The sequence below is a fragment of the Entelurus aequoreus genome, linkage group LG10 (assembly GCF_033978785.1).
Source record: "Entelurus aequoreus isolate RoL-2023_Sb linkage group LG10, RoL_Eaeq_v1.1, whole genome shotgun sequence".
Taxonomy (NCBI): domain Eukaryota; kingdom Metazoa; phylum Chordata; class Actinopteri; order Syngnathiformes; family Syngnathidae; genus Entelurus; species Entelurus aequoreus.
Window position 1 is genome coordinate 28,171,357 of NC_084740.1, and position 25,424 is coordinate 28,196,780.

Here is a 25,424-nt window from a genome sequence, read left to right on the forward strand (position 1 = left end):
ACTTCTCCTCTCATCCAATGCCTTCATTCTGAATCCTCTACATTTGGTGAGAGAATGTGGTTTCTTGTGCACTGGACACTGTTTATTGGGGTCAAGAGGGGCAGCTTTTGGTTCATTGTTAGCCGCACCGACCTGTGTTTTGTTTGTTGTGACTGGGACTTTGAAGCGTGTCTGTCTCACTAGTGTCCTTTCTGCTTTCATGTGTGTAGAGCCGCAGCTTTGCAGGATGAAGCTGGGGTCTGTTCTCATTTCTGCGTGGTTGTTGACAAACTGGACAAAATAGGAGAAAGGTGGGTAGTGAGCTTTGTGATCCTTTTTATATCTTGACCCTTCTCTGACCCACGCCTCCTGCAGGCCGCCAGGGAGCTTTTCCACAATTGGGTTTATTCCTCTTGAGGTGTCGAGAAAGCTGAGGCCTGGCAGATACCCTTCATCTTTCGCCGCCTCGAGCTCTTGGAGAAGGTCTGCAAGCTCCTGCAGGAGGTGACTTTCTTTATGGCCAACTTTGGGAAAACTTTCAAGGCGATTAAACAGTGAAGCCTCGATCGCTTCTGGTGAGCCATAATTTCTGTCGAGCCTTTGCCATAAACGTTCAAGACCTGCTTCTGGGTTGCTAACGTGAACGGCTCTAATCCTCAGAGCATGCTGGAGGGACTCACCGCTCAGCCATTTAGTCAGTAGATCAAGCTCTTCGCAGCATTTCAAGTTCAAATCCCCAGTGGCGTTGTGAAACATAGATTTCCATGCTACATAGGTCTCTGGCTTGTTATCAAAGACTGTGAGTCCTGCTGTCAGTAGATCACGACGTGAGAGGAGCACAGCGAGGTCTGATACATTAGTTTGTTGGCGCAAAGATGGAGATGGGACGTTATATGCTTCAGTGTAGTTGGGGGAATGAAATGGCGGTGGCTCGGGTTGTCTGATAGGTCGATAGCTGGGGGTGTACTCACATGCATGTGTCATAGCTGTTGGTCGGCTTGGCTCGACATTGTTGGTGTTGTTTATGTCCCACTTTTGTTCTATATCGGGCTTTGTCTCATCTTCCACATTAGCATCATTGTGAAAGTGAGAGTTTACATATTCTTGAGTGCGGCCGGCAGCCGTGGCTGTTGTAGTGGGAATATCTGGCGGCTCTTCCAGCTCTGTTTGGTCCAAAACTGCAGCCTCAAGGACCCTTGCTGCTGCGAGCGCTGCTTTAGCCTCTCCCTCTTGCTTCAGGGCGTTCATAGTAGCTACCAGCCGAGTTTTTTCCATTTCGATGCGTGCCCGTTCGACCTCCATGTCTATTTGGCGCTTGGCGTACTCTGCTCTGGTGCTGGCGGCTTCAGCGTTGGCTCGTGCTTTTGCTGCAGCAAGGCTGACTGATGACCAGCGTGATGAAGTCGAGCTGCACTTTGATCTGACTTCTAGCTGGGAGAGCGGAGGGGTGTCTCCGTGGTTAGACATGTCTGCTGACTGGCGTGGAGAGTCTCAGGCCCCCGACGATGCACTTGATGTGTAGTTAAACTTTTTACTCTTCTGCCTTCAGCTAAGGGCTTTAACTTATGCAGCGAGCTAAACATATGGCTTCAGTAACCACTCGTGAAGCAGTCTTGAGTTTACTGATCCATTTTACTTTGTAAAACTGTGACAGAGAAACAGAATAAACAACATCAGTTTCTGTGTAAAAAACATACATTCACACTTATTTCTGTGTGCAAAATAACCAACTAGAGGTCTTAATATTAGCAATACATAGTATTTTGACTAGCAACAACAATGCTAAATGATAACATCAGCTTTAGAGAGTGAATAGCGTAGCGCCTTGAATAACACGAAGCGCAAAGTGAATGCGCAAATAAACATTCTTAATAGAGCATATATGATTTAACTTACAGTTTATGCCTTTAACAAGCGCAAAAGTAGAGGAAGAAGACACACTCGACGCAGGAGCGACATGTTTATGGACTCTGCTGCACTTCTTAACTTCTGCTCAACGCACTTCCTGGTTCCAACATGCGCCACTAGATGGCAGTGTAAGATCAACCACAAACTCAAAATCACTAGATTCTCTTACAGGAACATTAACCAGATAAGCTGTAGACTGAAGAAGCTTAGCTCTGTAAGAAAATAAACCTCCAGAAAAGGAGTAAAATAATAACACAAGACTGAGGGACAGAATAACTGTATACTGATGTTCTTGACTGTTAATACTCTCCAGCTTATTGACACGGTTTGGATATGGCTTGTGAAAATGTTTTAATATGTATATGGTTAAAAAAAGAAAACTACTGTGAAGGTGTTCTATACAGCACTTTAAAAAGTGGAGGTCATGCATTCTATGCACTAAATATGGATGTTGACTGTTCATACTGTCCAGCTCATTGCCACTGTTTTTATATGATAATGATTTAATAAAGGTTGGAATTTGATAGGTCTTGATTTTTTTATTATTATTCTAAGTAATTATTTTAAGCAGTTTCCATTTTCAAAACTAAGAAAGGGTAAGTTGGTCAAAATTAATAAAATTGAGTACACAAATTATTTTTTCATTTAAATGTTACTTATTTTAATTAAGTCTTGTGTGTTTAATATGCTGATGTTTTTTACATTGATTTTACTCAATTTGTTGGCTTTTCGTGTAAACGCAACTTAATCTTTTTGCATAAATCGAAATGCATATTATTAAGTTGTACTTACTCAAAATACCAATTAGTTGACTAAACTAACAAAAATTGCTTGGCAAATGTTGCCTTATTTTTATTGAGTTAGATCTAGGCAACAGTTTTTACAGTGTACTTTGTCACCATGGAGGCGAGGATTAATGATTTAGAGGTAGCTAAAACATTGCCGACTGGGGCTGGAAGTTAGCCGCTAGCTAGCTAGCCATGTCTTAAAGCACCTCTTCCTGAGGGCGTTTCAGTGTTATAACTTCACCTTTATCCTTAGTTTTTAAGCCAAAATGCGTCCGTTCTCCATTTTCTGTCTACACACTGTGTCTGCTCCTCTCGATCAGACACAGTAGAGGAGCCAGATGAGGTGGTTCGGGCACCTGGTCAGGATGCCACCCGAACGCCTCCCTAGGGAGGTGTTTAGGGCAAGTCCGACCGGTAGGAGGCCACGGGGAAGACCCAGGACACGTTGGGAAGACTATGTCTCCCGGCTGGCCTGGGAACGCCTCGGGATCCCCCGGGAGGAGCTGGACGAAGTGGCTGGGGAGAGGGAAGTCTGGGCTTCCCTGCTTAAGCTGCTGCCCCCGCGACCCGACCTCGGATAAGCGGAAGAAGATGGATGGATGGATGGATGGATGGATGGACACTGTGTCTGCTTGTAAGTATCAAGATATTACAGTTTCTCTTCACTCCATGCAAAGAATCCACAGCGAGACAGAAAAATGGCGCAACCTATCTTGGTAGTTGATACTGTTACGTGATTGGCCCAGTGACACTTCCCGTATCCTATTTGCTGGGTTCCCAGAGCGCGAGTGACTTCATGCAATGAATCTTGCATCTTAATTTGTGTTTTCTTCCGACCAGAAGTATAAATATATATCAAATGTTTCATCAAACGCATTTTATATTGATATCAATTCTATGTTTATCGCGTCATGTACTGATATCAGTTAATTGGCCCAGCCCTAGTTTAAAAAAAAACACTGTTTTGAATAAAGAAAAATAAAACACTGTACTTTAATCAAGTAATTACTTGGCGTACCAGTAGATGGAGCCCACATACCACTAATGGTATTTGTACCACAGTTTGAGAATCACTGATATAGTGTATTCCAGGGATATTTATTCAAATGATTTTGGGTGCCACATTTCCAGGAAGCTAACGACCGGGTACCCGGACATCTCCCGTCACTATTAGTCTTAATTTGATTATTCCACAGCGTCTTCTACAGTAGATATTTGATTTTGGTCTATTTTTCTTGTATTTTTTAAAAAGGACCTTCTGCAAAAAAAAAGTTAGTCAAAAATCACCACTTGGACCGCACTACAGTGTTTAAGAATATGCTGCAATAATGTCAGTCTCTCACAGTTTTTTTTTACTGAACTCACGGGCAACCAGTTGAATAGTCCACATGGAACCTTGAAGAACACCACTTGTATAACTAAAAAAGTTGAACCAATGACAACTGACTGAAGTAAACAAGCTACATCAACAGTTATATAAATCACATTACAAAAGAAAATGTTAACTGCCAAAAAAGGAGAGTGCTTAAAGGGGTGCCCTGAGGAAGGGCGCCATTATGTAAATCACAAGTTTGGACCCCAGTGTTCTATGTTTTGGTAGCAATGTTAGATGTCAATGCAAGGATCTGCCAATGTGTTTACAGTGGTCCAAGTTCCTCTGTACAACAGGAGCACTCTTAGCGTTTTTAGGAATTTGAATGAATGAAATAAGTTTATTTCGGTCATTTAATCAACCATTTTGTGTGACCAGTACAGTACAGATTATACATATTTAACAATCATACACATTTACACACAAAAACAAAACAAAAGGAATAGAATGACCAAAAAAGGAATAGGCTGAAGCCAAGGCTTATATTTGCCTATCCTATACATTCACTGAAAATTACATTGCCTGGAACATCGTTAAAAAAAAATAAATGGGATGAAAGTATTTGTTGCTATATTTTACAATTTTAAATTATTTCACCTTTCAAGGTTTTCTTAAACCTTAAGAACTACATGTCTTCAGCTCATCACTGAGCTTGTTCCACCATTTAACTCCTAAAACTGAAATACATTTGTATTTTATATTCGTTCTTACTTTACCTATTTCAAAAATCAATATCCCCCGTAAATTATAGTTTTCTCCTCTTAATTTAAATAACCTAAGAATACAAGCTGGAAGGCTGTTCTTTACTCGAAACATAATTTCCATTGTTTTTAAAAACACGATATTTGAAAATTTTTAACACATTAGAACTTATAAATAATGGATTGGTATGTTCATAGTAGCACACTTTGTGTATTATTCTAATGACCCTTTTTTGAAGTTTAATTATTGGGTCTATGTTTGTTTTATAAACATTTCCCCAAACTTCAACACAATATGTTAAATATGGAAAAAATCAAAGAATAATATAACATATGCAGGGGACGGCGTGGCGAAGTTGGTAGAGTGGCCGTGCCAGCAATCGGAGGGTTCCTGGTTCGATTCCCACCTTCTACCAACCTAGTCACGTCCGTTGTGTCCTTGAGCAAGACACTTCACCCTTGCTCCTGATGGCTGCTGGTTAGCGCCTTGCATGGCAGCTCCCGCCATCAGTGTGTGAATGTGTGTGTGAATGGGTGAATGTGGAAATACTGTCAAAGCGCTTTGAGTACCTTGAAGGTAGAAAAGCGCTATACAAGTATAACCCATTTATCATTATTTATTATGCAGACATGTCTTATTCAGCATGTGTCTTACTTTATACAGAATAGCAATGGATTTGGATATTTTTCCCTTTATATATTCAATATGTGGTTTCCAACCTAATTTTTTATCAATTATTATTCCCAATAATTTAGTTTCATATACTCTTATCAATTTCCACTTGATTTAATTTTAATTTTGCTTCACAATTTGCTGCAAACATGTTTTTAACTAAACATGGGGGCAGGTAGTTAGAATAGCCTTGCTGTATCCTATAAACACTTTAAACAGAATGCACAGTACAGTCATCATTGTGTCATTGCAGGTAATATTAGGAGTACATGTGCAAAACAAAACAAAACTCCAAAAAAACAGTAGGTGGCACATAGGCAAAGGCCAATAAACAACTTTAGTAAGAGAGTTGTTTCAAAACAGGCAGCAAAGTGGAACGATCAGTAGGGTGTTGCCTAGTTTCATTTCAAACTACTGTCTGCATCAGCGTCATTTTTATTTACCCTGCAGAGTCGTAAAGTCCCTCAATTTACAAGCTTAATAATTGGTTCTGTAACAGAGCTCTTAACTTGTATCTCAAATCAGCGTCTCCATTGAAATAATTGAAGTTAATTGAATTGGCGCTTGCCCCCCAAAACAGTACAATTTTAATAGGGGTGTGGGAAACATCGATTCAAATTCAAATTGCGATTCTCACGTGCGATTCTCATTTTTCAAAAATCGATTTTTTATTTTATTTTTGTATTAATCAATCCAACAAAACAATACACAGCAATACCATAACAATTCAATCCAATTCCAAAACCGGCCCAGCAACACTCAGAACTGCAATAAACAGAGCAACTGAGAGGAGACACAAACACGACACACAGAACAATCCAAAAGTAGTGAAACAAAAAACAATATTATCAACAGTATCAATATTAGTTACAATTTCAAAATAGCAGTGATTAAAGATCCCTCATTGACATTATCATTAGACATTTATAAAAAAAAAATAAAAAATTAATAAATGAAAATAAACAATAGTGTCACAGTGGCTTACACTTGCATCACATTTCATAAGCTTGACAACACACTGTGTCTAATATTTTCACAAAGGTAAAATAAGTCATATTTTTGATTCATTTAATAGTTGAAACAAATTTACATTATTGCAATCAGTTGATAAAACATTGTCCTTTATAATTATAAAAGGTTTTTACAAGAATCTACTACTCTGCTTGCATGTCAGCAGACTGGGGTAGATTCTGCTGAAATCCTTTGTATTGAATGAATAGAGAATCGTTTTGAATCGGAAAAATATCGTTTTTGAATCGAGAATCGCGGTGAATCAAAAAAAAAAAAATCAATTTATAATCGAATCGTGACCCCAAGAATCGATATTGAATCGAATCGTGGGACACTCAAAGATTCACAGCCCTAAATTTGAACATAAAATGCCTTTTATAAAGAAAACTTTTATATAAGAAATATTGTATAAAAAAAAATACAATAAATGTAGTACAAACAACTACAGTTGAAGTAATAATAATGTACAGCATTTACATTGAAGAGTAGACGTATACATTGTCTACTTCCAGATGCTTCTCCCTCAAACACACCATCAGCAGCTGTTTCATATTTGCATGGATACATGTCCAACATTTAGATATTTTAACATTCCTTGCTGGCATTCGACCCTTTCTGCTTCAGTATAGTGCAGACTCGCAGTGCTACGCTGAACTGGCTACACAAAATCATATTTTTGATGATTTCTTTCTTTAATTCAATGAACATAATCCACTTCTTCTCAGCACTGTCATTAATACTCACTTTCTTCCTTCCCATGGTTGGAAAACAAATGTATGTCAATCTCCAGCTATAAACTAATGCTAGCGAGTAAGACCAGGGGCCGTACTTATCAAGCTTCTTAGAGTGCCATTTTACACTTAAGTCCTGAGAATTTGCGAAATTTAGTCCTACTCTCAAACTTAAGAATAAAAGCTTTTTATCAACGTTCTTAAGTCTAAGAATCCTCCTACTCTCCACGATATTTAAGAGACCTTCAGAGGTGTCTTAAGTGGTTAGGAGTTGCCAGCAGGGGATGGCACTGAGGCGAGGGAGACGTGCGTGAACGTTCAGGGAACGGAACAATGTTTTTTTTTTTTTGATGACGAGCAGCTGATCAAACGGTATCGTTTAGACAGAGCGGATATTATTTTTGTCACAGATTTAATACTTTTCGATTCCTTGTTGATTTCTGCATGTGTCTGCAGTGGGCTAGTATATATAGAGCCACCCACACCAGTTTCAAATTAGTTGCCTAATTAATGAATTGGAAAGAAAATGTTATGACAGTAGCGTATGTGTGTGGCCGTGAGGTGAGTGACGTCATTGAGTGTGTGGGCGATAGAAGAGAGGGAGCGGTAGCGTGAGTGCCGGCGGGGACTAGTTTGTTTTGTATTATTTTGTAGTTTATTGTCTGACTTCTTAGGAGTAATTCTAAGAAGCTTGATAAGTACGGCCCCAGGCCTAAATATACATAAGATTAGTAATACAGTAAAACAAATGGTGCAATGCTTTAGGTTTTGGGTTAGTGTTAGAGTAACTCCTTTGATGCAATTAAAACAGGTTTTTTAAAGACTAACATTAAGAGATTTCAGCAAAAAAAAGGATAAATTAAAAACATTTTATACACTTTTTTTTTGTCTTGGTGCTACCGAACTGCTATTTAAGTATATATACCTCAGATGGTTAAAAGTATGTCTGAAACAAACCATCATGATGACCATGGTTTTCAATCAAGCCTGCAGTGCTATTTAATTTCTAATATCAGTTTCCTTCTCTTAATAGGAAACCTGCATGTTGTAAATATTTTTATTCATAATCACAACATCCTTGCAGTGTATGTTAATGCGGTTTGGGCCTCTTAACTGCACCTTGTTGCCAATGAAAGAACCAACAGGTGATCTTGAGGTAATCCTCAGATTAATATACTGCTGCAGTACTTTGCTTTTTAATCTCTAAGTACTTTTTTACGCCTTCTTTAATGGTTTCCATGACTTAATTTTATATCAAACACCAAGGAGTTTTTCCCCTGCATGTTCTTACACATGTTGGAATTAGGTAGGATGGTACAATTTTGTATTAAAAGTGTTTTTTTGTGTCCTAATTTTAGTGAAGTTGTATTTATAATTTTTGTACCTATAAATACATTTAATTTTAAATATATTAATTAATTCCACAAATACCGAAACATATTTATATTTTATATTGTACTTTTTTTAATATGCTCATGCGCATATAATTTTAAGGTGAGGGGAAATTCTAAGTAGTGATGGGGTTATAGCACCACCTGAAGGAGAGTTAACAATGACAACAATATTTCAGAATATTATCCAAAAATAAACTAATATTTATTTAAGTTTGAAATATTTTGCTCCACATCTTATTGTACAACTGCTACCAATCTTATTTTGTCCTTGATAAAATATAATGAAACAGTTTTTAAAATAAAAACAATAAAAAAAAGACTATGATAAAGAGCCAGTCTTTTGAACAACTCTTTAAGATTCGGTTCCCTTTTAAAGAGCCATTGTCAGGTTCAAACACTGATGACATCTATTAAATAGACGAGAAGCAAGGAATCATGCAGAGACAGAGTTAAATTTGGCTCAATTGAGGAGACACGTTTGTTGGGCTGTACTCTAGTTACAGATCCAAACTACGCTCTAAAAGTCCAGCCCACGTGATTCCTCTATTTATTTGGGAGGTCCCTGGTTACATCACTGAAGCAGTCACTGAGGGAAGGGGGTAATCTTGACCGCTCCAGTTAGACGCTATGTGATTATACAAAAATGTGAATGTGCTGACAGTCATGATATCGCCTTGTCTCTGCTCTGTCTGCGTCACTGTACTCGATGTTCGGCCTTGGCAGTCAGCAGGCCGATTCTGGAAACAAACACTGATACGAGACTGGCTTGCAATCTTGTGGATTGCCAGCTTTGCACAGACAAAGAATAATACAAATTCAGCACAATTGATAATAACTATAGCAACGGCCCTTAAGCATAAGAGTTGTGTGATAATATATACATGATTATTCTAACAGCCATACATCCCTAAAGACTTTCATTGTCATATCTGATTTGTTAGTTTACGTCGACTATGTTAAAAAACATGTTGTATGCTAGGGAGCTTCAATGTCCGACAATTCAACTGCGAGGTTGATATTTAAATCAGACTCCTCCAAATTGAATCGTCGAATATTCTATTCTAAGATACATCTAAAAATGTCATACAAATGTTTGTTTGTTTGTTTGTTAGCGGGCTATTTCTTGCGCCATGGAGGATGACGGACAGACTAGATGGTGCCAGTGTTATTCTAAGGAGTCGGACAGTTCTGGTAAGAATAAATTGCTCTCTGCACTTTTATCCAGACCTTCACTAACATTGATTTTGTGAACGCGGGCATATAGTTCAGTGGGATATGCAGGAATAACTTTTTGTGGTTGTGAATGCTCCTTAGTCTCTTTTTTGTTTGAGCAAAATTAAGTCAATGGTACACAATAACGGAGCAAAAGCAAGAACTACCATCCGCGACAGGGGTGTCAAACGTACAAACAGGTTTTATCCGGCCTGTGGCCCGCAAGATGAGTTTGCAAAGTATAAAAATGAGCTGCAATTTTTTTAATGAAAGAAACTGCTGTTCTAAATGTGTCAACTGCAATAGCAATTCAAGTGTCACCCACGCCACACATGACATTGTTTGAAGATGACGTGTCCGCTGACTTTTATCGCCCTCCGGATTGGCTGCTGCTACTCCAATCAGCGCAGGTGCAAGCAGTCAGCTGCTCCTCTTGTGGTTGGCAGCAGGTGGCGGCAGACTAACGCTGTAGCGACGCAATATACCTTCTTTCATTGTAAATTATCCACTCAAGGGATAAAATAACGAAACAGTAAGATGCAAAAACTTAAGTCATTATGACCATCATCTTTGTAGTAGTTAGTTCCATGTAGCGCTCACAATTGGTTGACGGTGGGATGCGCACCCTGAACTCCATTGTAAATATTGTTCTACATTTGTTTGTTCTATTTTATTTAAAGCTTAAATCTACCATGTTTACATTGGTTAAGTTTGTAGTTGCGCTACCTTGATTTCGGCTATGGTATCATTTTGATAATTATTTTCTTTATATTATAATTGTAATATTTGAATGTTGATAAATTAATGTGTTGTGGCAGTTTCGCATGTCACCAATGCCGCGGTTTGAGGAAACACTCGATTGCTTTTCTAAACACATTTTTAATGCTGAACTTCCAACATGACAATGCTAAACAGGAAACGTAATTTTATAGCGTTCTTTATGAGATTTTTGAAACTGCACCAATTTTTTCCTCATAATTTTCAACGAACTTGAAGTGTTTTGCAAAGAGGATTCATTGTAATGTGCCCATTTGAATGAGTGTGCTTGTTCTATTTTTGGCCAAAGTGAAACAAAGAAACCAATCTGAAGTTGTCTTTATTATTAAGTTATCATGCCGTGATTTTACCAGTCCGGCCCACATGGAAATAGATTTTCCTCCTTGCGGCCCCTGAGCTAAAATGAGTCTCTCACCCGTGATCTACGGCTTAATTAAATCCTGTGGTTTTACACTCCTGTCCAGGGCATTCGTCATTCACTGGATTTGTTAACATTAACAACGACAAAAGAGTGATTGTGTGAAAATAAAAATATTGATCTAATCACTCTCGTATCAATCATATACTGATACTTCCCTTGATATCAACTCTACCGAAATATCGATTGAACTGCCCTCCTGTTACGTGTCCCCCGGCTGCTACACACCCACAGAGCGTTGTTTTGTTATTTTTTCTTTTTAATCTACTCATTTATTTCCTGTTAATAGCTGCTTACCTTCTGCTGTGACGCGATTTCACCTACACTTCTTAAGCACTTAGTTATTCTGCTGTTTCAAGCTAGTTTAGAGATTAACATGTCGACTCGTCTGTTTTTGCCTGCTATTATTCAGTGTAACATGTTTAGTCCTCCAGTGATAATAATACTTGTAAGAAATGAAATTTATTTTCAGTAATTGTGATGATTAGTAACTTAGGTAAGCGGCTCCACACTGTGTTTGAACATACACAATTAACTGCCCCTGTCAGCCGAGAGACCAAACAAATAAAGTGTCAGCCAGAAAGGGATCAGCTTTTGTGGATAGAATTTAAAGGCATTAATTAAAAGGCTGATCACATACTTTCACGGAAATCTGCCAACACTAATCAATGGTTAATTCATCGGCGCATCACTATTAGAGTGGTAACTCAACTAAAGAGAGTCCCTATTTAAAAGTTAATTGTTATGCTTTAAGTTGCAAGCAAAAAGTTGTGTTAGAAGCATTCCCACCATTAGTTGTTGTCACGCTGAACCTTATAAGAGCCAGCCAAAACATCTGGGGCCGTACTTACTCACACTTTCAGCGAAGTGTAGGACTGAATCTTAAGTGTCACACTCAGAGCTGAATTACGACATTACTATGTGCCGTAAACGGAATTTTAGTTGACGTCATTTCTGTGTCCATAGAAATGACCAATCACGGAAGGGAATCCGTTGTCTAAGAATAAAGAAATATCTTGGAAATATTTAAGTGGACAATGGGAGTGTATATTTTGACAATAAACTACAAAATAATACAAAACAAACTAGTCCCCGCCGGCACTCACGCTACCGCTCCCTCTCTTCTATCGCCCACACACTCACTGACGTCACTCACCTCACGACCACACACATACGCTACTGTCATATGAGGAAGAAAATGTGATTTCCATCATTACTGCATTATCCTCTTTATGTCCAGATAATGTCAGCAGAAGAAAAAGAAAGTCTCTTAGAAAACCAAAATAAATTAGACAAAATGTATCAATCGAAAGCAGAAGGAGCCTTTGTAAGATCTAGAAAACAATGGCTGGAGGAAGGTGAACAAAATTCTGCGTATTTCTTTCGTTTAGAAAAATCGCAGGCTCAAAACAACACCATTGATCAACTGAAAATAAACGATTTGATTTGCAATGATGCAAAACAGATTGCAAATTATTGTTCTCAATTTTACAAAAAATTATACAATAGTCAATACTGTGAAAGTGATGCTATTTCGTTTATGGATGCCTTAACTGAAACTAAGTCAATCAGCACAGCTGACCAGGGATTCTGTGACCGTCAAATCTGTCTCAAAGAAGTAGTGGAATCAATTAATAGTTTAAAAAAATAACAAATCTCCTGGGGTGGATGGTATTACATCTGAATTCTATAAAATATTTTCAAAAGAGCTAGCTCCTTTCTTACTAGAAGTGTTTTGTGAAAGTATTGATACAGGTGCCCTTCCTCCAACTTCAACACAAGGCCTCATTACCCTTATACCCAAACCAAACAAAGATTTACTGATTATTGATAATTGGCGTCCAATTAGCCTCCTAAACAATGACTATAAGATTGTAGCTATTATTTTTGCTAAACGTTTAAAATTGGTTCTGGATGACATAATTGATGAGACACAGTCAGGATTTATGAGAGGGAGACACATTTCGAATAATATCAGGCTTGTACTTGACATACTGGATTACCCAGAGGTCATTAATGATGAAGGCTTCCTGCTTTTCCTGGACTTCTACAAAGCTTTTGACTCGATTGAACATGAATTTATCTTCCGGACACTTGACAAATTTGGCTTCGGCAATTTTTTCCGCAAAACAATCAAGACTTTGTACTGCAATGGCAATAGTTCAATAAAGCTAAAATCTGGTACATCCCCAAGATTCGAATTAAAACGTGGGATACGGCAAGGTTGTCCTATTTCTCCATATTTATTTTTGTTAGCCACCCAATTGCTATCGGTTCATATAAAATCTAGCTGTTTAAAGGGGATCTCTATATTAGACAGAGAAATAACTATCAGCCAACTGGCTGATGACACAACACTCTTTTTGAAGGACTCTTCTCAAATTCCTCTTGCCTTGGATGTGATTCATGTTTTTTCCTTGGCTTCTGGTCTCCGTCTGAATGTGAATAAGTGTGAACTAATGGCTGTGAAGAGATGTGAAATGATGTCTATATGTCAAATTCCAGTTAAGGATAGTATTAATTACCTAGGAATACTTATCACTAAAAATCAGAGTTCTAGATCGGTCTTGAACTTTAATCCAATTGTAGAAAAAACTAAGAAAAGATTTAACCAATGGCTACAGAGAGATTTATCCTTAAAAGGCAGAACCTTGCTTTCCAAAGCAGAAGGTATCTCCAGGCTTACGTATGCGGCTATTTCTTTAGATGTTAACCAAAAAATATGTAAAACTATTGACAAAATACTTGTTGACTTTGTTTGGAAAAACAAAATTCATTATATTAAGAAATCTGTTATAATGAACAATTATAATCAGGGTGGTCTAAACTTTCTGGATTTCACTACACTAAACAACACCTTCAAGATAATTGGATAAGACACTATTTGAAAGACCCTACCTCAATTTGGAACTTCATTTCTCATCATGTATTTTCTAACCTTGGAGGCCTAAAATTTTTGCTATTGTGTAACTACCGCATTGATAGGATTCCTGTTGCTCTTTCAAACTTCCACAAACAAGCCCTTCTGGCATGGTCTCTTATATACAAGCACAATTTCTCACCTACCAAATACTTCATTTGGAACAATAAAGATATATGTTACAAAAGGAAATCTCTTTTCCTCAACAATTGGTTCAACAATGATATTATTTTAGTGAGTCAGCTTTTCAATAAGGAAGGTCAACTTTTTAATTACCAAGAATTTCTCATCCACTTTAAGGTCCCTGTAACTCCCAAACAATTTGCCATTGTATTTGATGCCATTCCAACAGGTGTTGTTATGTTGTACAGGGCTTACTCATCTCCTCTTTCTGCTGTAAAAATTGTGAATGATCCACTTGACACTCCTGTGGGGAAACTTTGCTTTGATCAGAAAAATAACAGAAAAATCCGCAGCTTATTCCAAAATGATTGTGTGTCTGTCTCCTATGTAATTGCGCTCTGGAATAATATTGTGAATGACATCTTCTGGGTCAAAACATGGTCCCTTCCTAACAGGTATTTACTTACCAACAAAGTCAAAGAGATATCTTTTAAAATCATTCATCGCTATTACCCTGTAAAGACTGTGATGGTTAGATACAAGAAGGACATTGATGTTACCTGCACCTTATGTAACATGCATCCAGAGACTGTTTACCACCTGTTTTGGACTTGTGAAAGCACTCGATCACTATGGCAGGGCATCTGTCGCTTCATCCTGGACAATATTCTTGACAAATTTGTGCTTTGTTTTAAAGATGTGATATTTGGTTTTACACTATATGAACAAAAATTTGAAAAGGAATTTTACCTTTGCAACCTCATTATACTATTGGCTAAGTTTTATATTCATAAATGTAAGTTTCTCAATACCCGACCTGTCTTTTGTGCCTTTAAAAAAGAGTTAGAACTGTACATTAAGACACTCTCTACCTATAGCAACCAGAAAGCTGTGAAGACGATTATGCTGTGTTCCAAATTTGAGTTGTTTACTGGAATTGAGTGAGCCTATGGCTTTGCACTTTGTTTATATTATATATATGTTTTTTTGCATTCTATTTTAGTTACTTTGAATTTATAACCCCCTGGCGCTGCTTTGTATTCTTTTTGTACTGTTTTGTACTACTTTTGTACTTATTTGATTGTTGAAATGTTGAAATGTATAAATAAAACTTAAAACAAAACACAAAAAAAAACAAAACAAAAAACACACGCAATGCAACTTTACTTCCGGGTTCTAGAAGGGGCCTCTCCCATCGACCAATTAAAAACAATTATCACACGGCAAAAAAAACAACAACAAAAAAAAAAAAAAAACGCTACTGTCATAACATTTTCTTTCCAATTCATTAATTAGGCAACTAATTTGAAACTGGTGTGGGTGGCTCTATATATACTATCCCACTGCAGACACATGCAGAAATCAACAAGGAATCGAAAAGTATTAAATCTGTGACAAAAATAATATCCGCTCTGTCTAAACGATACCGTTTGATCAGCTGGTCATCAAAAAAAAAAAAAACTTTGTTCCGTTCCCTGAGCGCACGTCTCTCTCGCCTCAGTGCCATCCCCTGCTGGCAACTCCTAACCACTTAAGACACCTCTGAAGGTCTCTTAAATATCGTGGAGAGTAGGAGTGATTCTTAGACTTAAGAACGTTGATAAAAAGCTTTTATTCTTAAGTTTGAGAGTAGGACTAAATTTCGCAAATTCTCAGGACTTAAGTGTAAAATGGCACTCTAAGAAGCTTGATAAGTACGGCCCCTGATCTTTACCCCAGTATTCCAGCTCTTTAGCAATGACTGTATAAATAATTTATTTTAAAAACTTTTTTTTTTCAAAGCAAAATCTGTGATATTTAGGTAAAAAAAAAAAAATACAAATAAAGCATGACATGAGCGATATTGTTATTCCGGACTGAAGTTGACAGATTTGAGCAAAAAAGTTAAAACACATTTTGATCCAAAATTGTTGTTATACATTCTTAATTCCCTGAGGACTTTTTTGTCAAGGTGCTACTTACTTAACCCATTTCTCAGTGCATCATTGACATCTGAAAGAATATGACAAAAATATAACAAATTAACAGTTAAAAAAAAGAAAAAAATGCTCGGAAAAAAAAAAAATTGAAATAACCAAAGTTATGGCCAAAAAAAAAGACAAAAAATAAATACCTGAAATGATGGAAACGTCCCCATTATACTCTGATGGTTTTAAGAAGTTACATATGAGAACAATATTTACATGTGAGAATATCATATTTACTTTTTTAAATTTGTTAAATAATTGTAATACTTTTTTTTTTCTTATAAAACTTGAGTTTAATTTGATGCATGTAAAACAAAAAAATTCAAGGAAAATACATTTTATAAAATAGAAATAAACTAATTTAACAGAATTAACATAATTTTGCATATCTTCCTGACACATCACCGGCTAGGATTCAATTTAAGTACAATATTTACCAGTCCAGCACTAAAGTTGCACGCCACAGAGGACAAAATTTGTCATTATATTCTTATCAGACAGAGAGCAGGAAGGGGATATAAATGATTTTGCAGTAAATTTACATACAAGGCCCCTGCCATTCATTACAGGCATTTTATATTCACTTATTCACGCAAAACGGGGCACTGTGTTACTGTTTGATTTACGAGCATGAGGCTCCTAAAAAGTAGCTCAACCAACTAAGATAGAAAGCAGCAAACAAAAGACAACGCTGCAAACATGAAGAAAACAGATGCAACGTGAGATACTTAGCATAACAGGTGAAACACAAAACTCACCATGAAGGTGGAAGCAAACATGCAAACTACTAATGAACAAAACAATGCAGTGGGATGTATGGAATGTTGCGGACGTCATGGCAGGAAGGTAGCATTGGCAACGTTTGAATAATGAACTGGCGCCACCACACTGTCTCCACATACCTATATTGACTACTGATTAACAATTACAGACAGCTGTGCCCTGCTGCCTTCTGAGACACGAGTAAAGGTACTGCAGGAACACAAGACCAAAACAGGAAGCAGACTTAAAAATAAAAGCACAGAGCAGGAAACGGTGGTAGAAACACAAAATGTCCAACTGTCAAGTAGCGTCTGAAAGTAACGCCATTAAGGAACGGATCCCTGATGTTACACAAGAAAACCAACCCCAAGGGAGGGCGGAGGGTGGATGGGTGCCACCAATCGAGGCCATGTGTCCCCGTAGACAGCGAGGGAGAGTCAGGTGGTAGCGGCGAGTGGAATGCTGCCACAACTTTCTGACAAGGAGGACGCTTCTGCAGCAGCAGAGGTCGTTGCTGCTGCTGGCGCGTAGGGCGAACACCACTTCGGCTGACGAAATAGGGAAATAGGTGTGAGATGGGTGCTTCTTTGGCTGTCGTGGATTCGGCGCGCAGGACAGGGGTTCTTCAGCAGGTTGCTTGGAGGTGGCGTCTGGAGTGGAGTAGACGATGACCCCGCCAGGATCTGTGCGTTCCTCCGACAAGGCTGCCGGTAGTAGCCTCCCCACTCCCCAGCCAAAAGGCGGATTCCAGACATCCTCTCTGGCCAGAGGAAGAAGATGTTGACTGGCGGCGTCCAATGGAGCAGTCGTAGCAAAATCCAAGGATGGGCAGAGGGAAGCTAAGAGGAGTGTTGTCACTCCATCCCGTTCAGTTCCCACAAAGCGTTGCCATGGAAAAGGAACATTAGGAGACAGGATTTTGAAATGGCGTGAAGAATATAACAGGTGGCGCCATAGCTTTGATTTGGCGTGCAGGCGCAACGGGTCACATTGGAGCTTTGTGCTTGGAACTTGGAACGGGGTGTTGGAACTTGCAGGAGTTGCGCTTTAGGAAGCTGTGGTGTAGGTTCTGGCATTTGTGTGGGAGAGAGAACGCTTGGCAGAGGCTGTGTGGCCGCTTGAGAAAGAGCGAAGGAGTCTGTGCAGCTGGTCTCGCCGCGTAGGTAAGCAGGCTTGTTCTTTGGCCACCGATGCTGCTGCGCACGTGCACCTGAGCGTACCTGGGCCGCTGCTAGCTCAGTGTCGACGGGCTTGGTCGGAACTTGAGCTACGAAGACCATGAAGAGAGTGGCGAAGTGTGCAATTGGATTACCAAACTCAGGCTGAGGCTGCAAAGGCGGAGAAGATGTCCACACCCTGATCTGATGTTGTGGCGGTTCGCGTGGGGAGCTGTTTGGGTCGGCTTATTAAGCCCTTTAAAAACAACTACAGTTGAAAAACAAAGGGTTGTACACCACAAAAAAATACAGGCAAAAGACAGACTAAAAAATAACATTTAAAACAGACGTAAAATCATACTTGCCAACCTTGAGACCTCCGATTCCGGGAGGTGGGGGGTGGGGTGGGGCGTGGTTAAGAGGGGAGGAGTATATTTACAGCTAGAATTCACCAACTCGAGTATTTTATATATATATATATATATATATATATATATATATATATATATATATATATATATATATATATATATATATATATATATATATATATATATATATATATATATATATATATATATATATATATATTTACATATATATATATATTTACATATATATATATATACATATATATATATATATATATTTACATATATATATATATACATATATATATATATATATATATATATATATATATACATATATATATATATATATATACATATATATATATATATATATATATATATATATATATATATATATATATATATATATATATATATATATATATATATATATATATATATATATATATATATATATATATATATATATATTATTATACATATAAATAAAAGAAATACTTGTATTTCAGTGTCCCGGAGGCTATCCAGTAGATGGCAGTGTTGTCCTGTTTAAGAGTGTCACAACATTGCTGTTTACGGCAGACGAACTGCATTACGGTAGACGAAAACGTGACTGCTGTTGTTGTGTGTTGTTACCGCGCTGGGAGGACGTTAATGAAACTGCCTAACAATAAACCCACATAAGAAACCAAGAACTCGCCCTCGATCATTGTACAGTTATAACGTCTTTTTTTTTTGAGGAAACTAAAATGCGCAAACATTCCGCAGAAATCAATGGTTAACTTTTACAACTGTGTCATCAGCAGTGTCCTCACTTACGGCTTTTTAGTGTGGTTTGCTAGCTGCACTAAAGCGAACCAACAGGCCCTCCAGCGAGTGGTTAAAGCGGCGGGGAAATTACAAGGACGATACTCCCAGAGATGAGTGCCATGTGCACAACTCGCTGCCTAAAGCGAGTACACAACATCCTGAAGGACAGATACCACCCAGCACGTAGCCTCTTCAACCTGCTACCCTCTGGAAGAAGGTATAGATCGATTCGCGCCAGGACCACCAGAATGTCTCGTAGTCTGTATCCCCAGGCTGTGAGACTGCTAAATGAACAGCTTGCCCCTTTGCTGCCCCAGACCATCTCATTACCTCACTCTTCACCACCTCAATAATTGTGCTCTGGACACTGCATTGCTGCAACATCAACGTAACACCCATCAGACATCTGACTGTTCCCACCCCCACGCCCCCTCTATTCGCCATCTTCCTGACAATGCTAAACTGTGAACTATGGTCAACCTGCACTTCAATGCAGTTTCTATGCCGCTGGACAAAGCTCAAACAAAATCTCGTTGACATGTATGACTTAAGTGTTATTATGACAATGACAATAAAGGAATTGATTGATTGATTGATTGTGATTGGGCAGGCACGCTGTTTATATCGTGGGAAAGCGGACGTGAAAACAGACTGTCGTCGCTGTCCCCACTCAGGTCCGCATGGAGCTGGAGGGGGCGTGGCCTCCAGCTCCGGCTGAATTCTGGGAGATTTTTGGGAGAAAATTACTTCCGGGAGGTTTTCGGGAGAGGCGCTGAATTCCGGGAGTCTCCCGGAAAAACCGGGAGGGTTGGCAAGTATGCGTAAAATACACATTGAAAAAGCAAATACAAATTTTCTTAAGAACAATTTGTTAAATAAAAAGCAGTTAAAAAGTTAAAAACAGTAAAAAAAAGTTAACAGTTTAACATCTCATGCTGGGTTAAAAGCCAGTGAATAAAAATGGGTTTTAAGAAGGGTCTTAAAAGTAGCCAAAGAAGGGGCCTGTCTCACATGGAGGGAGATCGTTCCAGAGTTTGGGACCCGCAACAGAGAAGGCTCAGTCCCCTCTAAGCTTGCGCTTTTTTTTGGGTACCTCCAGGATCAGCTGATCTGAGGGACCGGGTGGGATCTTGGCTGTGACACTGGGCTAAACAGAGTCCATCGGCACTAGTCGTCCTTTTTGTCTTCACACAATGTACTCTGACTCCTCTTGGCTGTAACGTTGACTTTCAGCCTCCATTGCTTTAAAGACCAGCGTCTCCCATTCTGCCATCTCAGCGTTGCTGTATGTCATCGAGGTGTCACTCTTTGGCCGGTTCATTCTGTTACTGTTTGCTCTACAAGCATGAGACGTGACCCAATGAGCAATGACACGCTGGTTGATATCTTCAACAGAGTGCTTTAGTTTGGCTGTGGCTCACAAAGAGTGGCGAGACTTGAAAATAAAAGCACAGAACAGGAAACGGTGGCAGAAACAAAGAGAATAAACACAAAAATGCCGAGCAGTGGGTGACACACTAGACAGCGTGGGATCTGTGTAAAGAGAGTGGCGATTATTGTTTTAAAATTCAACACGAAAAGGAGTAGGAAGAAGCAACATTTATTTGATCCTATCACTTAATTGTCCATGTCTTAACATTTACTGATAATTTGTTCAGTAGTTTATGACTAACTATACCAATACACATGTTGCCCGACCTCTTAAAAGGGGAGGGGGTGTCGCACTAATATACAATGAAAACTATAATCTTACACCTAACCTAAATAATAAATATAACTCGTTTGAGGTGCTCACTTTGAGGTTTGTCACACCGCTGCCTCTCCACCTGGCTGTTATCTACCGCACCCCTGGGCCCTATTCGGACTTCATCAGTGAATTCTCAGAGTTTGTTGCTGATCTAGTGATGCACGCCGACAATATAATCATAATCGGGGACTTTAATATCCATGTGAATACCCCATCGGACCCTCCATGCGTGGCGCTCCAGACTATAATTGATAGCTGTGGTCTTACACAAATAATAAATGAACCCACGCATCGCAACGGTAATACGATAGATCTAGTGCTTGTCAGGGGTGTCACCACCTCCAAAGTTACGATACTCCCGTACACTAAAGTAATGTCCGATCATTACCTTATAAAATTCGAAGTTCTGACTCATTGTCAACAAACTAATAATAATAATAATAATAACTACTATAGCAGCCGCAACATTAATGCTGCCACAACGACGACTCTTACTGACCTACTGCTTTCGGTAATGGCACCATTCCCAAATTATGTGGGCTCACCTCACTAACAACTTTAATGACGCCCTGCGCGACACCATTGATATTGTAGCACAGCTAAAGCTAAAAAGGGCCCCTAAAAGGCGTACCCCATGGTTTACAGAAGAAACTAAAGCCCAGAAATTATCATGTAGAAAGCTGGAACGCAAATGGCGTGCGACTAAACTTGAGGTTTTCCATCAAGCGTGGTGTGATAGTTTAATAACTTATAAACGCATGCTTACCTCAGCTAAAGCTAAATATTACTCAAATCTCATCCACCTCAACAAAAATGATCCTAAATTTCTATTTAGTACAGTAGCATCGCTAACCCAACAAGGGACTCCTCCCAGTAGCTCCACCCACTCAGCAGATGACTTTATGAATTTCTTTAATAAGAAAATTGAAGTCATTAGAAAAGAGATTAAAGACAATGCATCTCAGCTACAACTGGGTTCTATTAACACAAATACGACTGTATATACGACGGATACCGCCCTCCAAAATAGTTTCTCTCTCTTTGATGAAATACCATTGGAGGAATTGTCAAAATGTGTAAATGGGACAAAACAAACAACATGTTTACTTGACCCAATTCCCGGGAAACTTATCAAGGAGCTTTTTGTATTACTAGGTCCATCAGTGTTAAATATTATAAACTTATCACTTTCCTCTGGCACTGTTCCCCTAGCATTCAAAAAAGCGGTTATTCATCCTCTACTCAAAAGACCTAACCTCGATCCTGATCTCCTGGTAAACACCTTCCGTTTATCTCGAAAATCCTTGAAAAAATTGTAGCACAGCAGCTAAATGAACACTTAGCGTCTAACAATCTCTGTGAACCTTTTCAGTCCAGTTTCAGGGCAAATCACTCTACGGAGACAGCCCTCGCAAAAATGACTAATGATCTATTGCTAACGATGGATTCTGATGTTTCATCTATGTTGCTGCTTCTTGATCTTAGCGCCGCTTTCGATACTGTTGATCATAATATTTTATTAGAGCGTATCAAAACGCGTATTGGGATGACAGACTTAGCCTTGTCTTGGTTTAACTCTTATCTTACTGACAGGATGCAGTGTGTCTCCCATAACAATGTGACCTCGGACTATGTTAAGGTAACGTGCGGAGTTCCCCAGGGTTCGGTTCTTGGCCCTGCACTCTTTAGTATTTACATGCTGCCGCTAGGTGACATCATACGCAAATACGGTGTTAGCTTTCACTGTTATGCTGATGACACCCAACTCTACATGCCCCTAAAGCTGACCAACACGCCGGATTGTAGTCAGCTGGAGGCGTGTCTTAATGAAATTAAACAATGGATGTCCGCTAACTTTTTGCAACTCAACGCCAAGAAAACGGAAATGCTGATTATCGGTCCTGCTCAACACCGACATCTATTTAATAATACCACCTTAACATTTGACAACCAAACAATTAAACAAGGCGACTCTGTAAAGAATCTGGGTATTATCTTCGACCCAACTCTCTCGTTTGAGTCGCACATTAAGAGTGTTACTAAAACGGCCTTCTTTCATCTCCGTAATCTCGCTAAAATTCGTCCCATTTTGTCCACAAGCGATGCTGAGATCATTATCCATGCGTTTGTTACATCTCGTCTCGATTACTGTAACGTTTTATTTTCGGGCCTCCCTATGTCTAGCATTAAAAGATTACAGATGGTACAAAATGCGGCTGCTAGACTTTTGACAAAAACAAGAAAGTTTGATCATATTACGCCTATACTGGCTCACTTGCACTGGCTTCCTGTGCACCTAAGATGCGTCTTTAAGGTTTTACTACTTACGTATAAAATACTACACGGTCAAGCTCCTGCCTATCTTGACGATTGTATTGTACCATATGTCCCGGCAAGAAATCTGCGTTCAAAGAACTCCGGCTTAGTAGTGATTCCCAGAGCCCAAAAAAAGTCTGCGGGCTATAGAGCGTTTTCTATTCGGGCTCCAATATTATGGAATGCCCTCCCGGTAAAAGTTAGAGATGCTACCTCAGTAGAAGCATTTAAGTCTCATCTTAAAACTCATTTGTATACTCTAGCCTTTAAATAGACTCCCTTTTTAGACCAGTTGATCTGCCGTTTCTTTTCTTTTCTTTTCTACTCTGCTCCCAACCCGGGGTGGACCGCTAGCCTGTCCATCAGATGGGGACATCTCTACGCTGCTGACCCGTCTCCACTCGGGATGGCTCCTGCTGGCCCCACTATGGACTGGACTTTCGCTGATGTGTTGGACTTTCACAATATTATGTCAGACCCACTCGACATCCATTGCTTTCGGTCTCCCCTAGAGGGGGGGGGGGGGGGTTACCCACATATGCGGTCCTCTCCAAGGTTTCTCATAGTCATTCACATTGACGTCCCACTGGGGTGAGTTGTCCTTGCCCGTATGTGGGCTCTGTACCGAGGATGTCGTTGTGGCTTGTACAGCCCTTTGAGACACTTGTGATTTAGGGCTATATAAATAAACATTGATTGATTGATTGATTGATGATTTAGTGGGACTTTAACAAATTAATTCAGTAGAATTAATAGAAAATACCTTAATTTTCTCTGTTAATGATTTATTTGATATACTGTAATGCTAAAAGATTGTGTGTCTTATTGCAACCACAGACACAAAATCTAATTTGTTTCACATTTCACTTTTGAAGCGATAACGCTCTTTCTTTCGTTGAAGTAAATTTGCCTTGTGGGATAGAAAGAGAGGGAGAAGGTCACCCATGTCTCTCGCTTATCACTTCATAATAATGTACTCTGTGTAATTAACCTTTAAACGTTGCACCTTTTTTTATGTAAGTTTTTTTTGGAAAATGACCCTCACTTTCACAGCAGGCCAACAATTAGGGGATTGCTCATGCAGCCATAAGGACATTATGATGATGTAGTGCATGACAGTCAAAAGTGCCGTTTTTTTAAATTGTCCTGTCCCTCATTTTTAAAAATATAATCAAACATATCAACATCCATTGCACCGGTCACCCGGGGGGTCCCCTCCGAGGTTTCTCACTGTGCCCATTGGGTTGACTTTTTTCTTGCCCTGATGTGGGATCTGAGCCGAGGATGTCATTGTGGCTTGTGCAGCCCTTTCAGACATTTGATTAAGGGCTATATAAGTAAACTTTGATGGATGGATTGATAAACATTGAAATGTGGATCAAATAACACTAATAATTATAATAATTAGGGCTGTGAATCTTTGGACACTACACCAGGGGTCCCCAAACTACGACCCGCGGGCCGGGCACGGCCCGACAGCGTCCAAAATCCGGCCCACAGGAAGTCCCAAAACAAACAAAAAAACAAAACGTTTTTTGGTATATTTTTTTAAATCTGTCCTTTCTAATCCATTTTCTACCCATTGTTACTCTCTGGGTCTCCTAGCCACTCAGGCAAATCATATTAAAAATGCATTTTCCCAGTGTCGGGCGAGCGTGCGGCAAGTGCGCGCTCTTTCAGTCAATTAATGCGCAATATATATATATATATATATATATATATATATATATATATATATATATATATATATATATATATATATATATATATATATATATATATATATATATATATATATATATATATATACATATATATACATATATATATATATACACACAGCGACACTCAGAACTGCAATAAACAGAGCAATTGAGAGGAGACACAAACACGACACAGAACAAACCAAAAGTAGTGAAACAACAGTATCAATATTAGTTAAAATTTCAACATAGCAGTGATTAAAAATTCCTCATTGACAGTATCATTAGACATTTATATATAAAAAAAAAAAAAAGAACAATAGCGTCACAGTGGCTTACACTTGCATCGCATCTCATAAGCTTGACATCACACTGTGTCCAATATTTTCACAAAGATAAAATAAGTCATATTTTTGGTTCATTTAATAGTTAAAACAAATTTACATTATTGCAATCAGTTGATAAAACATTGTCCTTTACAATTATAAAAGCTTTTTACAAAAATCTACTACTCTGCTTGCATGTCAGCAGACTAGGGTAGATCCTGCTGATATCCTATGTATTGAATGAATGGACAATTG

At 38.8% G+C, this 25,424-nt stretch overlaps 1 protein-coding gene across 2 annotated transcripts in view; it reads right to left on the reverse strand.

The window, feature by feature from the left end:
- The window catches only part of gramd1bb (GRAM domain containing 1Bb), a 373,707-nt gene extending 356,889 nt beyond the window's left edge, over window positions 1–16,818 (reverse strand). Inside the window, exon 1 of one of the 2 annotated variants that reach the window (XM_062060498.1) lies at window positions 16,733–16,818. The gene's annotated coding sequence lies outside the window, so the exon portion shown is untranslated. The remainder of the gene's footprint in view (window positions 1–16,732) is intronic. The other variant, XM_062060499.1, reaches the window with a different exon arrangement.
- Between the last annotated feature and the right edge of the window lie 8,606 nt (window positions 16,819–25,424).